Raw genomic sequence first — 16,978 nt, 5'->3', positions numbered from 1 at the left:
TCCCTTTAAATTTGCCTTTACTTGTCAACAAAACTATTGCGCAGTAACACCATTTTACAGCATAACACCATAGTTCCATGGAACTAGCTTTTCCAAAAACTCTGATTGCCATGCTTGATACTCCTGAAAACCTAATTTTGTTGACTGACTTTGTTGTAGATTGTTGCACATGTGTGAAACAGGAGCAGAGGTGGATCAGGTCTTATGAGCAGTAGTATGTTGTATAGTGGAGGCAGAATGGAAATGTGTGCCTGAATTTTTTTTTCAGCTGTAACATATAGGACATATTATTCAATTCAACATTGAGGAAATAAATAAATAAACTTGAGCATAAACAGAAGCTTTCTATAAGTTCAGATAGCAATGAAAAAAAGTTACAATTAATTAAAATGATTTAATTTAGATGAAGTAAAAAAACATTACTGCAGTATTATTACAATATTACAGTTTCCAATAGATATTTTATTGCATTATATTATTATTATTAATAATACTGTATTTATCACAATGTTAAGTGTCATCCCTTTTCGTTATTATTTTGTAGCTGAGGGGCATGTTAGCAATGAACCACCTGACCTCAATGTGATTACTTTTGTCAATATATGTTTCGAGAAACTCATCTTGGGCTTTGGGAAACACTTTTCCACAATTTTCGTCATGATTAATCAAAATTATATTCTCAATCATTCAGAATTAAAATGAAAGACTTAAAATAGAACACGTAAAATTTATTGATATAGCACTTATCACAGAGAAACCTCACAAAGTGCTTTACAGATTAAAAGGATACAAGACAGTAACACACACACAAAAATACAAAATGCTTTACAGATTAAAAGACATAAAACAGCAACACACAAAAGTAATACAAAGTGCAAAAATATAAAATATGATATTCTAAAATACCCAATAAGATCAATGAATACCTATAAAAACAATAGAATAAAGGTACGTCTAAAGATGCCTCTTAAAAATGTCCAGTGAGGCTATGTAGGTATGATATGAAAAAAAAACAACCCAAAAATCTAAAGCAACAGGGCACTGCCAATGGTGGCACGTACAAAGACGAGTGGGCATATGTTCATGTGGCTGGGGGCCAATCACTAACTCTGTCAGAGAGGCAAGGGGCGTGTCCAACAGAGGACGACATGGGTAACGCTGCAATTTATCTGTAAATTCAAAAAAGTCTAGCTAAGGCTCTGTTCCGATCTGACATCATCATGTATTTTTTGGAATCCAATCACACATGCAGCTCTAAAGCCAGACGTGAACATTCTCAAAATCCCCCTTATTTATTTATTTATTTATTTATTTATTTTTTAACCCGTTGCCCTTTTTGCAGGATGATCACAAGTGTGTCAGCGGCCACAGTGAGGGACTGCCTACTTAGCTGATGTCCTGGGTACTTCTTCACCTTGTGCAGCAGAGGCCTTAACAGCTGCTCGGAAAAGCTTTTTAGAAAGTGTCACTCCTTAAATCAAGAGTAAAGAAAATTCATGATAAAAAAATGAGTGCAGACTGCCAGCAAAGTCGAGCTCACTCCTCTTCTTGCTCTTGTGTTATTGTACCACAAACAAACCACAAATAACACTGGGTTACAAAAAAATGTTTTTTGCAAGTTGTCTAGGTTTTTTCAACTGAATTAGGACCATTTTGCAGCGCTAAATCCAAAAATGACATCTGTTTTTCTCAATCAGGTCAGGATTTTTTGCTAATTTGGTTTTGAAAAATTTGAGCTTCTCACAAAATATAATAATTAATACCAAAATAAGATTGGTAAGCACACTTTATGAAACTTGTGACTTGATTCCTGTTAGGTCCAATGGTGTATTCACCGCAGATGTAGCAGAATACGTCAGGCTTATTTTTGCAAGATCTTCTAGTCGAAGCCATTTCATTCACCTGTAATATTAAAAAAAACATTAATCATAAATTGGCAAAAGTAAAATCTTCAGAACTCATTTATTGCAAGAAATATGAAATAATTTTGTATCATATGATGTGAAAATGCCCATAAATGTAAGCAAAAATGTTAAAAAGCCAATATGTAGCATAGTTCAGAAAGTTGGCCTGATTGAGCAAAATGAATGTGATTTTTGGATTCAGCACACCAAAATGATCCTAAATCAGCTCAAAAAACTGAGACAATAAAATTTTTGTTGACCAGTGTAATGACCTGTTGTGCTGCTTTTCCCCTTGGTGCTAGTTCATGGGGAAATCCAGTATTTTAAAAGAGAAGAAAGCAATTCTCTGCTGTACACCTTTTTATGGATCAGCTCCATCCATGGCACTTAATTGAGAATAATCTGGGAATTCGGTTACCTCTCGCTCTGTTCACCTCAGCAGTGAATTAGGTTGTGCCACAAACTCCTGCTTCTGTTTACTTGGTCAACCTGGACAAATGGAATCTGAAACCAAAATGTTGAAAGGCCTGTTACTGTGCATACTGTGTATACTGCAGATATGTGGGGATGAGAGCCATAGTTTGACCTCTGTGGGTACCAGGCTGGTTGAATAAATGTTTTCTGACAAATATAAGACCGTCAGAATAATAACGACACTGACAGGGTACCACAGCAGCTCACCCGGTGGTGCACGTACCACTGTTTCCTGCCACAGTTTTCTAATCCAGGGTTCTGCGTAGCATCTCCTCCCTCTTTCCAGTTGCTTTCATGCCACATTTGTCACTTTAAGCCAGTGTTTTTCAACCTTGGGGTTGGGATCCCACGTGGGGTCGCCTGGAATTCAAATGGGGTCGCCTGAAATTTCTAGAAATTGATAAAAATGTAAAAAAAACCAACAACAATAAACAAACAAAACAAAAAAAAACCCTTACAAATAAAAAATATATGGTGAGTTGAGAGAGACAATCGCAATCCATAACAGACATGACAAACTGTGAGTGTGAAACTGCAGCACTGTGGTTCTGTTTATCTGTCAAATGTTCACTGTGGTCAGTTTCAGATGCTGCAGCTCTTTCATAATTCATAGTTTCAGTTCTTGTTTGTTCAGTATTAATTGTCCTCCTTGTAAATCACAGCTGGACTGACTGTACAGATCCTGACCAAGGAAAATAAAATTCTCCCTTTATGCAGTAATCTACACCTGGATTTACTGCCTCTGTCCACAATAAAATACATTATATAGACTAAATGTCGCCTAAAATTAATATTTATTTGTAGCATAGTATAGCAAACCATTACATGATCAAAAACAAATTAATTTTAGCAAAAAAAAAAAAAAAAAAAAAAAAAAAAAAAAATATATATATATATATATATATATATATATATATATATATATGTTCTGAATGTCTGGGGTCACCAGAAATTTGTGATGTTAAAATGGGGTCACAAGACAAAAAAGGTTTGAAACCACTGCTTTAAGCATCCAAAATAAAGGCGAAAACGCCATAAAACATTGTTCATAATCCGAAACTACAGTATGAGAGGACCCTCCTTGCAGTAGTAAGAGGTAAATCTATCTTAAGGCGAGATGCATATGTTGCTTTTCATGCTTTTGCATTATTTGGCATAAAGATCTCAACATAAAACACATCAGCGTTAGCACATTGACACCTTTTATATGTGTTTGATGATTAACACTTAAAACGTGTTGAAATACATTCACATTTCTACCCGTAAAATCCCTGAATATTTTCTTACATAAAGACTTGGCCTGTTGCCTGCTCCATATTGCAACATGCTTTGGGTCAGAGTAGAAGCAGCATAAAATGAAGATATTCTAGCTGTATGTGTTCGTTGTGTGGCATTTTGGTGGTTGTCTGTCCTTATTACCATTGTAGAGAGGCGTTAGATCAGTTTAAAGGCCAGCGAAGGGAGGCTATAGGCTACAGATGGAGATTATAGAGCCTGCTCAACATAATGGGGTTTATAGGCCTGGGGACAGAGTTTGTTTTGTGCTCCACCGGAGGAGGTGTTGACAGGAGCAAGCGATGGAGGAACAGAAGAGACAGTCTTATTATTAAACCTTGCCACACAGGGAGTGAATGTGTTGTGATGGTTGTGCTAGTATGCATTTCGTCTGCACATGAGATGAGCAGAAGGAGGAGGGTGCAGGTTGAAGGCGCGTATAACACCTAAAATTGGATTTGTCTTCAGAAGCCTGGTGGTTGAGGTCCACTTGGTCTAGGTGTGGGAAGATCAATGATACTATCGGCCCCTAATGGATGTGGTTGCCAGATAGGACTGTTTCTGATAACGGAGGAGTATTGGCTGTAGTGGTGGAGATACAAGCTTGGTTAACTCCGCGTTTTAAAAAAAGCTTCTTTTTCTCCGTGGGTAAAAACACAGCGTTTCAGGGTGTACACAAACCTAAGCGTTAGAGCGTTCAACCTTTACTTCCCTAGTCACGACAGCCTGAATGTTCAATTTGGTATCACACAGGTTAGAATCTCAGCAGCCAGTGGCGTGCTGTTTCACCATCAGATACGGATCAGGACTCAGTTGGGGCCTCGGAGGCTGTGGAGAGTTCAGTCTCGAGATAGCGAGTGAGGAAGAAGAGGGAGATGCAGAAACGGCGGGAGGAAAAAGGCAGGCAATGTGCTCTCGACGCCACTAGTGTATCTGCCCCACTTCCTCTCACCACGCCATTCGAACACAGTACGGCGATAGCAGAGGTTTCACCCCGGCGTGCCGCTGCTGCTGAGGCCCTAGGACCTGACATAACCCAGGTCAAAGGGAAAGGCCTGTGCACCTCGAAACCAATATGCCAGCGCAGCAGAAAACACAGCAACACTAGGCCGAGCACAGGGGGAGAGAACAGCCTCATCCACAGGGCAGAGGCAGAAATACTAGATGGCAAGCTTTCTGTCTTCATATGAGGCACATTAATCCTCACAGTGGATCCCATCTTTATTCATTTATCGGCCTGTGGTGTCCACTCAATCAGTCAGTTAAAGGCTGGCCTGATGGAGAGAGCCCTGCACACCCACCACAGCGAGGGAGGGAGGAGAAAGGAGTGGTGTGAGAGGAGGTTATACTCCAAACCACATAGCCTGAGCAGACACTGCAGTACAGAGATACAAACAGCGTGGGTTGGGGAGGAAGAGTAAGAAATGTGAGGTGTGGGGTGGTGGTGGGGGGGGGTCTTTTAAATAATGAGGCAAGAGGGGAGGAGAAAAGGAGCAAGGCAGGGAATGAGACAACTGGAGGTGAAAAGAGAGCAGCGTCGTATCAAGAGTGAGTGAGATTGAGAGGTTCAAAGTAAAGGAGGGAGAGAACAGTCAATATCAAGAGCGATAGAGGGAGAGATCCAGGACGACGACGATGACGACGACACCTCCACAGACTACTGAGGTGTATGCACGAGAGAGGGAGGGAGGGATGGAGAGAATGAGGGAGGGATGTGGTGGTGGTGGAGAGTGTGTGTGAGAGTTAGAGAGAGGGAGGGATATCCACTGCACTGTTGTGTGACTGGAAATTTAATAGAGAGAGAGAGGGAGGGTGGGAGGGAGGCAGGAAGGCAGCAGGGGAGGGGAGGAGAAGAGAGAGAGGAAGAAGCGACGCAATGCAAAAACACTGAGCGAAAACTGTTGTTGGGATTACAGAGGACTGGGACACGCTCCGGACACTGTCAGACACTCATAGTAGTGTGGGGAAAGTGTTAGGGAGGGAGGGAGGGGGAGGGGGAGGGGGGGTCAAGTGAGCAAGTACATATGTACATGAAGTGGTAAAGGGTGGCTGGAGATGTACACTGTGTTCAGTATGTTAAAGAGAGAGAGAAACAGGTTGGCCACCCTGTTGCTGCATCAAGACTAGAAATGTAGAGGTCAGTCATTACCTTGTTACTCGTCTAAATCCTACTCGCATGCATATGGTGGTTGGAAGACACGTGTGTGAGGGGTGTGTGTGAGAACATGTGCCCAAGATGGAGAGCTGGAAGCTGAGGTGCAAGGATGTGAGAAAGAGTGATCCTCTGAGTCTGGATATAGAACGTTATCAATCCAGCACTAATCACCAGGCTGAACACCCCCCACCCCCCCTCAACTCCACCTCCCCAACGCTCTCACGTACCCATCAGTCTACCCTCCCTCCCTCCCTCCCTCCCTCCCTCTTTCCATCTGCTATCTGATGGACACACTCAACCACCCACCCACTCTCTCACATACTATGTCCTCATGTTAATATCCTTCTGTGGTGATTGACAACACAACCCTGACCGAATCCATACCCTTAACCTGACCTTAAACCGCCCCTGTTTTTACTTGCAGAAACCTTGCATCTCTACTAAATGATCAGTCTCATTCAATAAATTTGCTTTCACACACTTTTTTTTTTTTTCCAAACAAATCTCCCTGGAGGTCAGCCTGTCACTTCATATACATGTACCGTATACATATACATGGTAACTGCAATGGCAGACAGGACTCAAATCCAAAGATGCAGTGTGGTACAGGTGGGGCTTATAGCACTGTGTGTGCTTGAGCGTTGCCAAGGGAACCGGCCAAGCAGCAAATGTTCCCTGTAACAAGCTGTAAACACCAGCATCACCATATTATAGAGATTATATGACCATATGGACACATTCTCAAGTCTGTATGTAATTAAAGCAAAAAAAGAAAAAAAAGAAAAATGAAAAGGATGACAAATATCCTGTTAGATCATGAAATGCAAACTTTGCTAAATTTATAGGAATCATGTGCAGGTTTGTACAACCATTACAATGGTGTAGTTGTAGATTATAACTAATACTGCACATGTTTATTATGTCATCCTCTCATATCTGGGTATTAATGTTTAAGCTTTTGCCATGGGCTGTCTGGGTCTTGTGTGCAACGTGTATGTTGATGTGTCTACAGATTGCAACAGCAGTCACTGTAATATTTTGCATAAATAAATAAATGCATACATGCATACATAAATTCAACTATTCATTTCTATATTAGAGGTCCCGGCAGCAGTAGTGAAACATCCTTTTAACGACGGATAGAGGTTCCATCCACCTGAAGATTTCTGAGACAATTCTCATTACCAGCGGTGGCAGCGCAGCACTTGGAAAGGGTGAATCAATCAGAGAGAGAGAGAGAGAGAGAGAGAGAGAGAGAGAGAGAGAGAGAGAGAGAGAGAGGGAGAGGGGAAGAAGACAGCGTCGGCGGCGGCTCTGCAGTGGAATACTCTTTTATTTGAGGGAAGGTGAGAGCGCTCGGAGTACCGTTCAGCGCGTGTTGAGCAAGATGCGTTTGAGGACTTGATCGCGGCATAATTGTCCCTGACCAAAGGTACGTCTCATATCACTGCTTCTCTACAGATGACATTCATACCGTGAAGATGCAGATTCATGTGCTGTGTGGATTTGGTGTCTGTGTGTTGCGAGCGCGTCCTGACCACTTCGTGCATTTATTTGCTCCAAGCGCAACAAACTACTATTGCGTTGGAATGGGAATCCGCATTCATGACCTGATATGATCTGATTTGATATGTGAACTGTCCTCGTGTGTAATCCGATCGAGGCCTCCTCACACACACACACACACACTGCGTGGCTCTAAAAGGTTGATATCTACAAATTACATGTTTGCATATGACAAGTCAGAAGTGTGTGAGGGGGGAAAAAAGAGAAAGAAGACTTGAATGACTGATGCAAAATTCAAACTTTTATCACACCTTCTGCGTTTTTAAAAAAATATTTACTATTTTCCCCATATTTTGTTTTGGGTACAAGTTGATCTAACCTTGGCGATAAGAGCATCCACTGTGGTGCGCACATGGTGTTGACAGGGCTTAATGTTTGATCCGGTTAACGCACAGCTTTCATTCAGACATACCCAATTAAAGCCGCCTAATCGGAAGAGTTTACAGCGTTAATTTGTGTGCGTTGGAGTTCAGTAACCCTCACTGGCCCCTAACTGATGACCCCAGATTTGGAAGAAAATGCGCAGGCACCTTGCGGCTTATATGCGGTGGGTTAAGCTCTGAGTCAGAGCCTGGGGCCCCTCCGGCTGAGAACAAGGAGCAGATAGATTAGGACTGATGAATGAAGATCTACTGCCTCTATCTGCAACACAATGATACGGTTATGAGAGGATTTAAATGCTAATGTGCAGTGTTTCAGAGAAATCCGAACGGGTTGGGACTGGCGGGAGGAGATTGCTGGCAGTGTGTGTGTGTGTGTGTGTGTGTGTGTGTGTGTGTGTGTGCTGTGGACCAGCTGTATGATCTCCTGAGTTTTATGATAGAGAGAATAAGTTATTAATTTGGTGTTGGAAGGTGAAGTGGGGCACTGGGGCAGGATTAGACAAGAGAGGGGTGGGAGGGGAGGATTTGGAGCTGAGTGTATGGAGGGGTGAGGGTGATGCACAGAGCCCCTTCCTCCGCTGCAAATTTCTGCAGATTTTACACACATGGAAGGAAGAGAAAATGAAGGAGATTTTAGGGAAAACTCTGGTAGAGTCTGGTAACACATTACTAGAAGGTGACTATAGTGTCATATCTGCTATTTCATCCCCATCCACCTATTAAGCCATTTTGCTTCTTACACTTTACAGCTGTTTTTTATTCATGCATCCATATTAGATTTAAGGCTTGTTACAGGACCTGTAAACTTCTGCACCATCATAGCTCAGCTGTCAGGTGAATGACCATGAAGCATACTGTTTATGAGCCTTCCCTCCATCGCATATTCTTTCCATTAGATCCAAAATAGACCTACAGGCGTAAAAATTTAAGAGGATGGTAAGTTTTTATGTCGGCTGTAAAAGTATGTATTTTATCCACTCCTATTGTAGGCATTTATATGTACAATAAGGAGTTGAAGCCTTATTTGTAGCTGATCATGAGCTGTATGCAACAGGACCAGTCACTGCAAGTCCCAGGCTTCATGAGCGGCTTGTCACTTGATATCACATTTAAAGGCAAGGTCCTCCAGCTCAGAGCAGCACTTCAAAATATCAAGATGTCTCCCTGCTGTAAAAGCGAGGCCAAAATGTCAGTGGAATTTGTTCATCCTGAACTTTGTTGCTGCCACTTCCCACTCCTCAACCAAAGTGCTACCTAAGTTGAAATGAAATACATGAAAGTGGGCCAGGTTTCTAAAAGGCAGCCATTTGTGCGAATGCAGCCAGTCTAAGGAAAACAAGTAAGTGATTTATTCAGCATCTCTGATGTGATTTTATGGGTGGAAGAATGTGAATCCCCACATGCCTCCATCTTGGGAATTTGGTGGCAGGAAAAACAAATTCAGGGACACGCTATTCTGAAACCGTAAAAGCCTAAAAGTCAGTCTATCGCACACCACGGATCAAATTGCCTTTCAGCCCCTAAAGCACAAAGGCATGACACCTCTTGACCTAATATGCATGTCATTAAAGTGGAACAATGTCATGATTCAAAGGGAAAGGTTAACACGGGTTAGTTAATGGGATGGAGGTGAAATGTTTTATTCAGTACATTTCTTATTTAAGGATTCTGCACCTGTAACAGTATCTACACATGGATCCTGTTAGCTAAAGGAAGCACATTTTGCTAGATATGATAAATGAAAATATATTGTCATCCCGTATGAAAATTATGACCTTTTAATAATTCACGCAGATCCACTTTTTGTTCCTCGGCAGCTAAACGACTCAAGATACGAACAAAAGTAGGATATCCTAAACTTTTTCACCAGTGCAGTGGCAAGTGGTCATCTTACTAATTTTAACTGTCAAGCGTTAAGTTTATCACATAGGAGCACGTGTCCTACAAAACCAAGTACTGAATCCTTCCTGTGTTGCAAATTAAGCACCGGCTGAACGATTTCAGTCATTTGAGGAATCAGGCCAGGCTGCTCTTTAATTTCCGAGGCATACCACTTATGCATGGCCGATGAGCTTGATGAAAACAAGCAAGCAGGTTAACAGGGACATGGTAAATTACACCTGCACACCTGGCCTAGAGGGAAGGTGTGACTTTGAGATAATGTTCAGCCCCCTACCAGTACAACACTGTTAGAACTGTGAAGCCATTGCAGATTATTTCCGGAGGAGATGTGGAAAAAGTCACAGCAAATCCTCACAAAACAAACACACGAGGTGGGAAAGGGCACATGAGGAGCCCAGCATATAAATGATTACCTCTAAAATATTGCCCAATGTCAACGATCTCTCAAAAGATGCCAGGATACTTTCAATCTGTTTTAAGTGTAGTTTGCGTTTCTTTGTCCCCTTACTGTACCTAAAAGGACAAAGGACTGCATTAATTCTCAGGGACGTCTCTCTGCTGCTACATTAGAATGCAAAGAGAGTAACTGTTGCCCTAAATTTGGTGTCTGTGTGAGTACACCTTTGTGCATGTGTTTGTGTTTATGCACATATACTCAATTCCGTGTGCATGGCAGAGAACAAGAGAACGACAGAGATTATAGATGACACTAAAACTTCTCTAATCAGGGCAAGCTGGTCGCTGATCTCTTCATAGGGCGAGGGCGGCATTGATTGATGGCTGTATGACTTGCTGATGTATACAGGTTGAAGGGTGAAGAGAGAGGCGCTGATTAGCCAGGAGATGCTGGAAATTATGGGAACAACTTCAGGCTGTCTCTTAATAATGCAGCATGACGAGCCCCCATCTGAGAGACTGGGATCATATCACACACGTCGCTGCCAGTTGTCACGTGCTCACATCATGGATGAATAAGTGGATGGAGATCTGAGATTCTGTTTTTGCGCATGATATGACACAGTTTGAATGTGAGTAACTAGGGGGCTGGGCAGTGCATAGCCACTGACCCATTCACAGACAAAATGCTAAGCTGTCTATGATGGTGGGGTGGATATTATTAGCAAGCTAGCATTGGTTTGATTGAGTTTCTCGTCCAGGCCTGGGTGTTGGCCCTTAGGGGATCATAATTACTGTCCAGGCATTAATTATTGAATAATAGTTGGAAGAATGGCAATGGTTAATGACACAAAATGAATGCTATAATCCATTGAATTGACATAATTAGAAATGGTGAGATTCCCCCTGAGGAATATATTCTCATCATGACCTAAAGTGGCGAGAGATGCCTGAAAAATGGACTGAAGCAATTTTTCCCTCTGCCTCATGAGTTTGTGAACGTGCAATATAGGAGAGGTGTCTGGGTGAATATCAAATATCTGATCATGTGTTTGTAAAGATGGTCGAAAATGACAATGTGCTTACGTGTCACGGCAGACATTCCGGAGACTGAACCTGTCAGGATGTGTTTTGGTCGGTGCTCTGTAAAATGAATTGGCTAGAGATAGAGTCATGCGTGTCTGAGATTGAGTTTGGCAAAGAGAAAAGACAGTTTCTTGTCCTGGTTATATTAAGTATTAGTAAATGTGATTGGGCAATGAAGGGAGTCAGGCCTCAGTGACCACCATGCTTTGCAGCTACAGCTGGCTTGGCTGCATCTTGGCTGCATGAGTCTTGAGGGAGTTTGTTTCGGGTCAGTGACGGCATAAGAGCTCAATACAGCATTGCAGAGTCAGGCTGGGGCCTTTCCTCTGTCTGCCTCGCTGACTGGCTGCGTTGGCTGGAGGCACAACAGTAGTGGCATACTGATGCTGATGATGATGACAACATAAATATTGATGATGTAGATGGCAAGAAACAGATAGTGCATGAGCGCAGTAAACATGAAATTATAACCCTGATGACCGAAGTGTGATGCTTAACAGTTTTTTTTTTTCCCTCCTGGTTGTTGTGTGTGTTTTTTTTCTTTTTTTTTTTCTTCACTCGTTGTGATTCAGCGCTGACACAGACAGGTTTGGTTTCCACCGCACTCTGAGACATCACGATGAGACGCCTGGAGAGAAGCGTGGGCACATTGTCGCACACAATGACACGTAATCAAACGTCCTTTTTGGATCTGCTTGGAGGTTGTTGTATTTTCAGGTTCAGTGAAGGAGGTGGGACGGTACTGATGTCACTGCAAGATGGTGGCTCGAGAGGAGGGTGGTGAGACATGCCAGTAGTGGTCCCTGGAGGCCGCTAAGAGCCACAGAGGAGGTAGTTAGCGCGGCTACACGCCATCGCTGTGATAAATCAAAGATTCGGCCGCGTGGTTAGGACGATTACTCTCAATGGCATCATGTGAACCTGTACATGCCTTCACTGTTTGTTTTCCAACTCCCTGGACTCTGCGATATATGTAGAGTGTTGACTCAGTTGTACTAGTTTATTTATATATTTTGCCCTTCTTGCACTTTTCTCTTGTGATATAGCGTTGGATTGGGTGTTGCAGAGGTAACACGTTCATGCTCAAATTTCCCTCTGTGGACTGTTAAAAACTATTGCCATTAATTGGCATTGTAAGCTGTAACATTTGCCATACCTGAAGCAAAAGTGAATTCTAATTTGAAACCATTAAAAGTCTCTTTGGAGAATTTAGAGCCAATTCTATCAGCTGTGCGCCTGTGGTGAACCGTCTTATATCAAACTGCCCTGAAGATAACAGATTTCATAACACAGTTTTGCCCTTTATCAGTCAATTCGCTCACAAAGGTAGGTCTTTAGAACTTTGTGGGGGCAAAAGCTGATTCTGTCCAGGGAGTTTGCCGTCACACTGCAGGGTTTACAGAACTGACGCCCCGCTTTGGGAGCTGCAGAGCAGGGCCACGGACGCCCCGAGCCCCCGTCGACGTGACAGAGACACGCAAGATGGTGAGTGGTTACTATGGCAGGTTACTATGGCAACCTCAGGTCTCTGTGAGAGCTTCCATTTCGCACAGCGTGGGAGAGAGGGAGAGAGAGGGAGAGAGAGGGTGGGGGGGTGGAGAGAAAAACCCGCAGAGTGGTGAGAAGGGTGGAGAAATCAAAAAAGGAGGTGAAGTGTAGAAATAAACATGCCTAAGGTAGAGTGAAGGAAACAGGGAGAGGAGAGGAAAGGATCCAGGGAGGCAAGGAAGGATGGAGAGGCTTATAGGAGCAGTGTACAGGAGGAAAAAGTGATGGAAAGGTGTGAGTGATGGGGTGAAACTGAGGTGTGAGAGGAGCAGATCACAGGGCAAGGAAAACAATCACGTGGCTCGTTCCACCAGATCTGCACTGCATCCACATGTGTGCTGGATGCTTTTAAACACTGCTTTGTAATCATTTCAGCGGTCACAGAGCGTTTCCATCCCTTATCTCCCTTTCCCTTTCTGTTTCTTTCATTTGTCGTCCCGTACTTTTCTGATTTAGCTGGCAAAGCGCTCGGCTGCGAGAGACATTGTGTCAGTCTTGGTGACTGGTCTCCATGGAGACGTCCATCAGTCAGTCCATGTCAGTGTTTCGTGGGCAAAGCCTTATCGTGTTTGTCAGTGTGAGTGTTTATCTGTCTGTGTATTAGACGGTGTGTCAGTCATAGGGAAGGCTGGGGCCCCCATCCTGAATGGATGGGGGCCAGGAGAGTGCTACTTATCACACATGTTTGCATGCACATGCTGTTTGTTTGTTTGTATAAAGACGGCCCCTTTTATCCTAAACTGTAAGGTCCTGTGTACAGTCATGGAACTGGGGATAAAAGACAGATGGACACGTAATTAAAGTGTATCCACCTCTGCTCCACATGTTGCACCACACTGTCTGAATGTTTGCTTCCCTTTTTTCCACCCATGAAATCCTAATTAAACTCTGAGCCCTATTATAGTGTAAAATCTGTTGCTGTACACTGCAGAGTACTGCTGATGTTGCACATCTCCTTTTTTCTTCTCCTGCATATCTTTAATGTTATCTTGTTCTTTCAGTAGAATATGCAACAATGTACAGCACCATGAACAGATCCCTGTTGCGCATTGTTTTTAATGCATTAGAATTTCATAACTGCCTTTAAAACATCCTTGGTCTAGCCAATATCTTTATTTTATTTTTATAGAAAACATATACAGATGTGTAGTGTTTTACAACCATGTAATGCAGGGTTCTAAAACCATAACTACTAGTGAAAAAATTACTTTGTTTACTGAAACTCAAATGAAACAGATGTTAAAACGAAAAAACTAAATAAAAACTAGAAGCACTCGGAGAGCGCAGACCTCCGCCAAGGCTGATCAGTGGCCCCCCCCGTGGGCCCCCCCACGCCAAGGAGGTTATGTTTTTGCCAGGGTTTGTTTGTTTGTTTGTCTGTCTGTCTGTCTGTTTGTCTGTCCGTTAATGGGCAACATAACTCAAGAAGTTATGGACAGATTTGGATGAAATTTTGTGGTCTGCGCCCCCCCCCGTGGGCCCCCCCACCCCCGATCACCAACAAAATTTAGTCATTTCTTCCTTATCCCATTTCCAACAAACCCTGAAAATTTCATCCAAATCTGTCCATAACTTTTTGAGTTATGTTGCACACTAACGGACAGACAAACAGACAGACAGACAGACAGACAGACAAACAAACAAACCCTGGCAAAAACATAACCTCCTTGGCGGAGGTAACTACGTGAACAATGCAACACAAATTAAAGTTGATTGGAACTACATGTAAAGTCAGCTTAGTTTGGGTTTTCTTCATAATGTTAATGGTTCATGGTGTACAAGAACAGAATGACTTTACATGACTTTTAACAAATAAGTGATGGTTTTGTAAATAATATTTGATGTAATTCAGTCAGTAAGTAATTTAACTAAAGTGAAATTAAGAGTAAAACTGAAAGATTACAGCAGACTAAAATAGAGAGAACAGATAACTGTAACGTATGTACTCTTATTTAGGTGAGGGTGAGATAGCAACTGAACTTGTATGATACTATCGTAATACGTGGTTTATATTTGGGCTTTAGCATAACCAGTAAATACTTCATTAGGGTCCTGGTTAAAAAAAAAAAAGACACATAGACTTCTTCCAGCTCCGTCTTGTGAACATTCGAATGTCTGTCAAAAAAACATAGGATGAAAATACATAAATGTATTTCTGTCTTTCACATCTCTCTCTTCTGAAAAACACCTATCACTCTGTCAGTTTAGATAATTGGTAATCATCATGCACTTCCAATAGAAGAGAAGTGTGTTAACTTATAAAATGTAATAATAACCAAATCCTTCAAAAATACATCTCGCTTTAAAAATATCATAGCCTTGACCTTGACCTTGAGTAGTAAAGCAGAACTTGCAATGATGTCTCTTATTTAAATTAAAAACAAGTGTAATTTGTCATCAGAAATGCTTCGATGGAGGCGTTGGCTTGAGTGCATGAGCGTGATGGAAGTAGGTGAGCCTCTGAATGTTAACTTAAAACTGCACCTGTTAACTCAAAAGTGCTGCTGAAGCACAGTGTTGTTGAAACTAAGTGACTTCCCCCACTCCAATTAGAGAATCACTGAGCTGCGTCTGGGTATGTAGATGCGCAGCATAGAAGCCTCCCAAATGTTAGACTTATACTTAATAATAAGAGTGAACTCCAGACTCTGCACCACCACAGTAGTGCATACCATAAATCCCAGCAGTGGTGCAGACACAAAGTGGATTACAGATGAATAAATCAACAGATTTGAGGAAAGTCACATGTAAGAAGCAAGTTATTTAATATGCACAATCCAGTGTCTACAAAATGTAAAAGTTTCTGAGCACTATACCAGCATTTGGAAAAACTGTATTTTAAAAAGGATTAGTCTTAATTTTATTTTTTTTTTTCAGTGAAATTTTTGTTATACCTTAACTTCCATTTAGGATTATCAAGTATAGAAGCATGTCTATAGGAGCAAAAGAGGCAAATGTTTGGTGTGTTTTTACAACAGTTTTCATTCAAGCATGGGTGAGGCATGGTTCTGCTGCTACATTTTGATGTTGCCATTAAACAAAAATTATGTCACCGCTATAAATGGTTTTACAGTCACAAAAAAATGAAGATGAAATTTTTGTGCTTTTTAGGAACTGCTTTTGTTACATAAGGTGAAAGTACATGTCTGTTGCTGCCCAATTCTATTGCAATGAAGCAATATTGCCTTCAACAAGTTCTTTGGTTTGATGTACTATAGATCTTGCAAGTCTTCCATAGTAGTCAGTTACAGTGACTTAATACTCTTTTATGGTAATGCAGCTGAAAGTGTGGACTCATTAAACATATAGCACTGTTTTTTATGTGTTCACATGCTGGCAAGATGTTCTAAGAGCTGAAAATAAACTGCCAGTAAGTACACATTCAAGTAAATGTGTTTTTATCAGAATCACAGACACTGAATAAATAGATTTTGTTAAGCGTGTCTTAATCTGACTGTGACAGTTGTTTTATATTCATACAGTTAATATTAGGTAAATGCACTGACAAAGTCAATGAAAGAAACAGTACAAATAAAGATATTTTTTCTATAAATTTTTAGTCCTGTAAAATAATGTTTAGAAAAATAGAGTGGGTCATTTTTAGAAAATCAGTGCTAGAACAAGGTTTTAAGTTCCATATGGTAATTTAAAGGTAACGAGAGCTCCAAAGCAACAGTTGTTAGTACATTTGCTGTTTTCTTTTGTGTTTTTGTTCTGTCATACTACTTATCTCAAAATTCGTTGTATTCATATAGCTATACTCATCTAGATGTTGCAGGCATCTCGACACAAAACCTTGTATATTGCTCTCTCAGATACGTTACAGTAGCTTTTTTTTTTTTTTTTATCACAGGATACACACTCTGAATTCAGCAAAGACTGACCCTATTACAGAAATGTCACCAAAAATACACACAGACAATCTCATGGAGTTAGAGTTGACACGCTATAGTTTGACCTGATGAAAAAAATCCTGTACACTCCCTCTTGGTTTCCACTGGGGAAAAAGGAAAGCGAGGGCAGCATGAAACACAGATATGCTGAAGCAAGTCCTCTTCTCCAAAACAGCTGGGAGCTACAAACGTTCAGCTCAGAAACAGTGGGAAAAGGTTTTAGAGCAACCCAAAAATTGTACAGTTTACATTGCTCTGTAAATGGCTGAGAGACATTTTGATTAGCTGCTGGCTTTGGCTTACCCTTCAGCATGCAGGAATTGGGTGTATCAACATACTTAATAGGGGTGTGTATCGGCAAGAATCTGGCAATACGATACAAATCACAATACTGGG

The 16,978-nt window shown here is 41.6% G+C and overlaps 1 protein-coding gene across 1 annotated transcript in view; it reads left to right on the top strand.

Moving 5' to 3' along the window:
* The first annotated feature begins 7,105 nt into the window (after positions 1-7,105).
* lrrc4ba (leucine rich repeat containing 4Ba) overlaps positions 7,106-16,978 on the top strand; it is a 33,661-nt gene continuing 23,788 nt past the window's right edge. The window contains exon 1 of the mRNA XM_030141754.1: positions 7,106-7,240. The gene's annotated coding sequence lies outside the window, so the exon portion shown is untranslated. The remainder of the gene's footprint in view (positions 7,241-16,978) is intronic.

This window comes from Sphaeramia orbicularis, chromosome 8, assembly GCF_902148855.1.
Source record: "Sphaeramia orbicularis chromosome 8, fSphaOr1.1, whole genome shotgun sequence".
NCBI lineage: Eukaryota > Metazoa > Chordata > Actinopteri > Kurtiformes > Apogonidae > Sphaeramia > Sphaeramia orbicularis.
The sequence above is the reverse complement of the archived record's forward strand: the minus strand, read 5'-3'. Positions and strand labels throughout refer to the sequence as shown.